A 9007-nucleotide genomic window follows, 5' to 3' on the forward strand; every position below is an offset into this window, starting at 1 on the left:
CTTATCCGCCAATCACTTGGGGTAGTTCCGCTTCCAGTGACCAGTCCCTTTGCAGTAAAAGCATTTAGTCTCAGGCTTAGGATCAGACTTGGGCTTCTTCACTTGAGCAGCAACTTGCTTGCCGTTCTTCTTGAAGTTCCCCTTCTTCCCTTTGCCCTTTTATTGAAACTAGTGATCTTGTCAACCATCAACACTTGATGTTTTCCTTGATTTCTACCTTCGTCAATTTCCGCATTACGAAGAGCTTGGGAATCGTTTTTGTTATCCCTTGCATATCATAGTTCATCACGAAGTTCTACTAACTTGGTGATGGTGACTAGAGAATTCTGTCAATCACTATCTTATCTGGAAGATTAACTCCCACTTGATTCAAGCGATTGTAGTACCCAGACAATCTGAGCACATGCTCACTAGTTGAGCGATTCTCCTCCATCTTTTAGCTATAGAACTTGTTGGAGATTTCATATCTCTCAACTCGGGTATTTGCTTGAAATATTAACTTCAACTCCTGGAACATCTCATATGGTCCATGACGTTCAAAACGTCTTTGAAGTCCCGATTCTAAGCCGTTAAGCATGGTGCACTTAAACTATCAAGTAGTCATCATATTGAGCTAGCCAAACGTTCATAACGTCTGCATCTGCTCCTGCAATAGGTCCGTCACCTAGCGGTGCATCAAGGACATAATTCTTCTGTGCAGCAATGAGGATAAACCTCAGATTACGGATCCAATCCGCATCTTTGCTACTAACATCTTTCAACACAATTTTCTCTAGGAACATATCAAAATAAACACAGGGAAGCAACAACGCGAGCTATTGATCTACAACATGATTTGCAAAATACTACCAGGACTAAGTTCATGATAAATTTAAGTTCAGTTTAATCATATTACTTAAGAACTCCCACTTAGATAGACATCCCTCTAATCCTCTAAGTGATCACGTGATCCAAATCAACTAAACCATGGCCGATCATCACGTGAGATGGAGTAGTTTCATCGGTGAACATCATTATGTTGATCATATCTACTATATGATTCACGCTCGACCTTTCGGTCTCCGTGTTCCGAGGCCATATCTGTATATGCTAGGCTCGTCAAGTATAACCTGAGTATTCCGCGTGTGCAACTGTTTTGCACCCGTTGTATTTGAACGTAGAGCCTATCACACCCGATCATCACGTGGTGTCTCAGCACGAAGAACTTTCACAACGGTGCATACTCAGGGAGAACACTTCTTGATAATTAGTGAGAGATCATCTTAAAATGCTACCGTCAATCAAAGCAAGATAAGATGCATAAAGGATAAACATCACATGCAATCAATATAAGTGATATGATATGGCCATCATCATCTTGTGCTTGTGATCTCCATCTTCGAAGCACCGTCGTGATCACCATCGTCACCGGCGTGACACCTTGATCTCCATCGTAGCATCGTTGTCGTTACGCCATCTATTGCTTCTACGACTATCGCTACCGCTTAGTGATAAAGTAAAGCAATTACAGGGCGTTTGCATTTCATACAATAAAGCGACAACCATATGGCTCCTGCCAGTTGCCGATAACTTCGGTTACAAAACATGATCATCTCATACAATAAAATATAGCATCATATCTTGGCCATATCACATCACAACATGCCCTGCAAAAACAAGTTAGATGTCCTCTACTTTGTTGTTGCAAATTTTACGTGGCTGCTACGGGCTTAAGCAAGAACCAATCTCACCTACGCATCAAAACCACAACGATAGTTTGTCAAATAGACTCCGTTTTAACCTTCACAAGGACCGGGCGTAGCCACACTCGGTTCAACTAAAGTGAGAGAGACAGACACCCGCCAGCCACCTTTAAGCACGAGTGCTCGTAACGGTGAAACCAGTCTCGCGTAAGCGTACGCGTAATGTCGGTCCGGGCCGCTTCATCTCACAATACCGCTGAACCAAAGTATGACATGCTGGTAGGCAGTATGACTTATATCGTCCACAACTTACTTGTGTTCTACTCGTGCATATAACATCAACACATAAAACCTAGGCTCGGATGCCACTGTTGGGGAACGTAGTAATTTCAAAAAATTTCCTACGCACACGCAAGATCATGGTGATGATATAGCAACGAGGGGAGAGTGTTGTCTACGTACCCTCGTAGACCGAAGCGGAAGCATTGACGCAACATAGAGGAAGTAGTCGTACGTCCTCCGGTTCAACCGATCCAAGTACCGTTACTCCGGCACCTCCGAGTTCTTGACACGCGTACAGCTCGATGACGCACCCTCGATCTCCGATCCAGCAGAGGCGCCGAGGGGGAGTTCCGTCAGCACGACGGCGTGGTGACGATCTTGATGTTCTCCTGTTGCAGGGCTTCGCCTAAGCACCGCTACAATATGACCGAGGTGTAATATCGTGGAGGGGGGCACCACACACGGCTAAGGAACGATCAATGATCAACTTGTGTGTTCTAGGGTGCCCCCCTACCCCCGTATATAAAGGAGGGAGGGAGGAGGTGGCCGGCCCTAGGGGGGGCGCGCCATGAGGAGGGGGAAACCTACTCCAAGTAGGTTTCCCTCTCTTTTCCTTATCTTATTTGGAGGGGGAAGGAAAGAGTACTAGTATTAGGAAGTAGTACTAGTAGTAGTAATAGGAAGAGGGGGAAGGAGAAAGGAAAGGGGGGGGGGGGCGGCCCCCCTCCCCAATTCGGATTGGGCTTGGGGGGGCGCGCCCCCTTCCCTTGCTCCTTCTCTCTTCCTCCTACATGGGCCCAATAAGGCCCATATACCTCCCAGGGGGTTCCGGTAACCTCCCGGGGCTCCAAACTTCTCCGGAACCTTTCTGGTGTCCAAATATATCCGTCCAATATATCAATCTTTATGTCTCGACCATTTCGAGACTCCTCGTCATGTCCGTAATCATATCCGGGACTCCGAACAACCTTCGGTACATCAAAATACATAAACTCATAATATAACTGTCATCGAGACCTTAAGCGTGCGGACCCTACGGTTCGAGAACGATGTAGACATGACTGAGACACATCTCTGGTCAATAACCAATAGCGGGACCTGGATGCCCATATTGGTTCCTACATATTCTACGAAGATCTTTATCGGTCAAACCGCATAACAACCCTACGTTGTTCCCTTTGTCATCGGTATGTTACTTGTCCGAGATTCGATTGTCGGTATCCAATACCTAGTTCAATCTCGTTATCGACAAGTCTCTTTACTCGTTCTGTAATACTTCATCTTATAACTAACTCATTAGTTACATGCTTGCAAGGCTTAGGTGATGAGCATTGCCAAGAGGGCCCAGAGATACCTCTCCGACAATCGGAGTGACAAAACCTAATCTCGAATTATGCTAACTCAACATGTACCTTCGGAGACACCTGTAGTACTCCTTTATAATCACCCAGTTACGTTGTGACGTTTAGTAGTACCCAAAGTGTTCCTCCAGTAAACGGGAGTTACACAATTCTCATAGTTACAGGAACATGTATAAGTCATGAAGGAAGCAATAGCAGAATACTAAACGATCAAGTGCTAAGCTAACGGGATGGGTCATGTCAATCACCTCATTCTCCTAATGATGTGATCCCATTAATCAAATGACAACACATGTCAATGGTTAGGAAACATAACCATCTTTGATTAATGAGCTAGTCAAGTAGAGGCATACTAGTGACTATATGTTTGTCTATGTATTCACACATGTATCATGTTTCCGGTTAATACAATTCTAGCATGAATAATAAACATTTATCATGATATGAGGAAATAAATAATAACTTTATTATTGCCTCTAGGGCATATTTCCTTCATATATATACCCCTCCACCGCCATCTCCATTTGAGAGAGAGCCATCAGAATGTGCCTACACTTCCACTACTCATTTTCTGAGAGAGAACCACCTACTCATGCATTGAGACCAAGATATACCAATCCTACCACAAGAATCTTGATCTCTAGCCTTCCCCAAGTTGGTTTCCACTCAAATCATCTTTCCACCATATCCAAATATGTGTGAGAGAGTTGAGTGTTGGGGAGACTATCATTTTAAGCACAAGAGCAAGGAGTTCATCATCAACACACCGTCTATTACCTTTTGGAGAGTGTTGTCTCCTAGATTGGTTAGGTGTCACTTGGGAGCCTCCAACAAGATGTGGAGTTGAACCAAGGAGTTTGTAAGGGTAAGGAGATCGCCTACTTCATGAAAATCTACCGAGTGAGGCAAGTCCTTCATGGGCGATGGCCATGGTGGGATAGACAAGGTTACTTCTTCATGGACCCTTCATGGGTGGAGCCCTCCTGGACTCGTGCAACCATTACCCTTCGTGGGTTGAAGTCTCCATCAATGTGGACGTACGATAGAACCACCTATCGGAACCACGCCAAAAAATCTCTGTGTCTGCATTGCGTTTGCCTTCTCCAAAACCTTCCCTTTACCTTCATATGCAATGCTTTACATTACATTGCTACACTCTTAGAATTGCATGTGTAAGTTGATTGCTTGACTTGTACTAGTTGCTAAAATCTGCCAACACTTAAAATTGGGAAAAGGCTAGATTTTTATTTGGCCGAGTAGTCTAATCACCTCCCTCTAGACCTACTTTCGATCTTATAAGTGGTATCAGAGCTTTGGTCTCCATTTGCCTTGATTTCCATAGAATTGGTTTCACAACCTAGGAGAGTATAGCATCTAGCAAGGGAAATTACCACCGTAGAGGTCCTTACTTTGATGGTACTAATTTTGCTAGTTGGAAGCATAAAATAAAAATGCATATTCTTGGTCGTAACTGTCGGTGTCAAAACTGGCGGATATCGGGTAGGGGGTCCCGAACTGTGCATCTAAGGCTAATGGTAACAGGAGGCGGGGGACACAATGTTTACCCAGGTTCGGGCCCTCTCTATGGAGGTAATACCCTACTTCCTGCTTGATTGATCTTGATGAATATGAGTATTACAAGAGTTGATCTACCACGAGATCATAATGGTTGAACCCTAGAAGTCTAGCCTATGAGGGTATGATTGTTGTGACTAAACCCTAGAGGTCCGAACCCTCCGGTTTATATAGACACCCGGGGGGGGGGGGCTAGGGTTGTACAAAGTCGGTTACAGAGAAAGGAATCTACATATCCGAATCGCCAAGCTTGCCTTCCAAGCAAAGGAGAGTCCCATCTGGACACGGGACGAAGTCTTCTATCTTGTATCTTCATAGCCCAACAGTCTAGACCAAGTATACAGTCCGGCTGTCCGAGGACCCCTTAGTCCAGGACTCCCTCAGTAGCCCCTAAACCAGGCTTCAATGACGATGAGTCCGGCGCGCAGATTGCCTTCAGCATTGCAAGGCGGGTTCCTTCTCCGAATACTTCAAAGTAGATCTCGAACACAAGAATCGTGTCCGGCTCTGCAAAACAAGTTCTACAAACCACCGTAGAGAGTATAATATTTACAAGTCCAATCCGCTGACAATTTTGGTAGCAAGACATTGCGTCATTACCCGGCCATTATGTTGAATCGTTTTCTAGCCTGCTACTCCACGTTTCGGGAGGCGGTTCTTATTGGCACGTCTTGTCAAAGCAGAGATCATGTCCCCTTATTGCGGGATTTTCATGAACACGGGCGCGGGTAACCCAACTGTCCTGTTGGCATGATTCCTTGGGAATAGGCATGTTTTAAGGCCACAGAGGGGACACTTGATATTCGTCGCCTTTATAAAGGGGCTAAGGATTGTCCTTTTTCTTCCATGATAGTTCTTTCCTCCACCCCCACCTCAAGCTCCAACACCCAAGGGTTAATCCAGTCGCTTCGAGCTTCTAGCCATGTCCGTACCCAGCCTTCAAGGCCGGTGGATAGCCTATTCTATCACAGAGGAAGATATCTCGAAGCTCAGGGAGGCAAGATACTTGACTGTGGAAATCTACCACAGGCTTCCTACTCAAGGGCAGGTTATCCCTACTCCCAGATCCAATGAGAGGGTCGTGTTTATCTCTCACTTCCTTTGAGGGCTTGGGTTTGCCCTCCATCCCTTCGTTCGAGGGGTCATGTTTTATTACGGGCCAGATTTCCATGATCTAGCCCCGGACTCCTTCTCCACATCTCAGCGTTCATCACCACGTGCGAGGCTTTCCTCCGTATTTCCCCACACTTCGTGTCAGGGGGATGAACCCCGTGCAGGCAACAGAACTCGGATCCTTTTCAAAAACAACGGGGCAGGCATCGCCCCTCAAGCCGGCACGTGCTTGGCCGGGTCGCTCGACCCGGCCAAACCCCGCAACCCGGCCAAACTCTCCAACCTGGCCAGGCACATCGACTTGGCCTCAACAACTAGTACAAGGCAGCCGAACCCGGCGCAACCAAGGCTTCCTCAACAAGCCAGCTCCACCCGTGGCGTGTTCCGCAACCCAGCCACGGGTCAGCTCCCGTCCCATCCAAGCCATACGATGGGACAAGTCTTCAGCCACTGATGACCAAGGCAACAGTGCCCCGCCCAAGCCTCTGGTCAGCTGGAGCATGGCAACAATGCCCCTCACCTACCCGCTGACCAGGGCCGGTGTGGCTACAGTGCCCCCGTCATCACCGCTGACGACAGCAAGCGGCAACCTCACGGAGCGCCACTGTACACGACTCGACTCGGCCACGCCCTGGCGATCGACAAGATGGCGCACAGTCCCCCTAGGCACGCAGGGCCCGCACCTAGGGGAACCCGGCAAACCATAGGCCCCCAGCGGGCCCCAGCCTGGGGCCCCAGACACCAATGACCCGGACCCACCAACTTGTAACATTACCATTGTATCCCTGGGGTTTGGCCCATAAAACCCCCCAGGAGCCCACGCATACACGGGCAGGTAGAAAAGTAAGCAAGCAGGAAAGCATAGAGGAACTAGCCACCAAACAGTAGCATCCACCCGGGGAGAAGGAGCAGCCTAAGCCTTGGCCAGCCCTCCTTCCTCCTCCATACAGCTCTAGGAGCAACCTTGTACAATCGCACATCGAACTACACTCGCCAAGACTAGGGGTGTTATCTCTCCGGAGAGCCCCGAACCTGGGTATGTCTTGCGTCCCGCGCTCGCTCATGCCAACCCCGCCTCTGGAGCCCACCAGTGCTCTCGAGCCTCCTCCTCTCTTTAGCCATCCCATGGCATCTGCTATGCGCCCACCATGACAGTTGGCGCCCACCGTGGGGGAGCTTGAGGAGCTGGCCGGGAGCTTGCTTCAAACGGGGCCCTTCTCCTGCTCCAACGAGTCCGTCATGTTGGCACACAACGTCGTCGACGCACTCGCCGCCTCCTTCACCACGCTGCGCATCTCTGATGCGCCCACGACCGACGAGTACTCGAGCGAGGTACTCGGCTACTCCGACTCCCCCTCTCCCTCGGTGGTGGCATTTTCGCCGGGGCAATGGACGTCCATGTGGAGGTCTTCGTCACCGGCGATGACGCCTCCTCCTCATCGAGCAAGACGAGGAAGGCTGCCGAAGCCAGGGCCACAGTGGAATGGATCGAGCCGTCCAATCCGTTGCGCACCATGATGCAGAGCCTCCACGTCCCCATCGACACCGACATCGACACCACCAACATCGCTAAGGCCCGAGTCCAGCTCGAGGAAAGGCGCCAGCAGATGCTGGACCTGTCTGAGACGCTCGCCGCCACCCAGCATCGCCTGGATTCCGCTCAGCTAGAGCGCAATGCCGCCTACGGATTCACGCCCGCCGCGGCCGAGCCGAGCTGAGCCGGGCGTGCGTGCCCGGGGAGGAGCAATCGGCCGGGCCCTTGGCGCCGTCCCGACCATCTACGAGACCCCAACGAAGAACATGTGCGCTGCCCAGGCAGCCGCAGTCGACCTGGATCAGCTCACGGGCGAAGAACTGAAGGAGCACATCGGGCGGATGCGCGACCTCCTCAACGCGGCCAACGCCCAGCAGGACCGCCTCAACCAGCTCGCCAAGCCGGCGGGATCCAGCTCCGCCCGCATCGGCGGACCCGGCGAACTTCAGCACACAGCGTCCTTGCCACCCGGTGAGGCGCACTCCGGCCAAGCCCGGACTCGGGGCGACCAGGCCGCCACGGCCGCTGGTGGTTTGGGCGACGAGCCCATCCCGGAGATCCAGCATGGACCCGACCAGCATGGCCGGCGTCCGGCTCCAACCGACCCGGTCCCCCGTGGCCTGGTCGCCAGTCGACTCGGCCCGCGCTCCATAGACGACGCCGACGCTCGCCACCGCCTCGACCAGCTCGCTCACTCCCTAGAGGTGGAGGAAAGCGGCGCTATCGGGCCGGCGTGCTTCGGTCCACGCATGCAGGAAGAGCCCTTTCCCAAAGGGTTCATGCTTCCCCGCGACACCCCCAAGTACAATGGGACCGTGAAGCCAGAAGATTGGCTCACCGACTACACCACCGCCATTGGCATCACCAGTGCCAATCGCCGAGTCGCCATGCGCTACGCACCGCTCATGCTCGAGGGGTCGGCCCGCACCTCATTGAACAGTCTGCCAATGGGCAGCGTCAACACGTGGGTCGATTTCGAGCAAGCCTTCGTCCGCAACTTCACGGGGACCTACAAGCGACCCGGCCGCCCTAGCCAGCTCGCCATGTGCGTGCAACGGCCTACGGAGACTGGTCGCGAGTACCTCGCATGCTGGACCGAGCTCCGGAATAGCTGCGAGGGCGTCCATGAAGTCCAAGCAATCCAGTCTTCGTCAACGAGTGCCGAGATGACACCCTCCTCAAGCACAAGCTCTTACGCTCTAAGCCGGCCACCATGGCCGCGCTCATGGTGACGTCGGACAAATACGCCAACGCCGACTCCGCCATGAAGATCCAGGTGGCACTGGATGAAGCTGGCAAGGCAAAGCCCGTTCCCCCTCCGAAGCCGGCCGGCGAAAGCAGCTGACAGCAGCATCACCAGAACAACAAGCGCAAGGCCGACCAGCCGGCGCAACGCTACGACAACCGGCTCGTCGCGGCCATCGAGCCCACGGCGAACCCGGCAGCCAAGCGCCGGCAGA

This window comes from Triticum dicoccoides, chromosome 7B, assembly GCF_002162155.2.
Source record: "Triticum dicoccoides isolate Atlit2015 ecotype Zavitan chromosome 7B, WEW_v2.0, whole genome shotgun sequence".
Lineage (NCBI taxonomy): Eukaryota > Viridiplantae > Streptophyta > Magnoliopsida > Poales > Poaceae > Triticum > Triticum dicoccoides.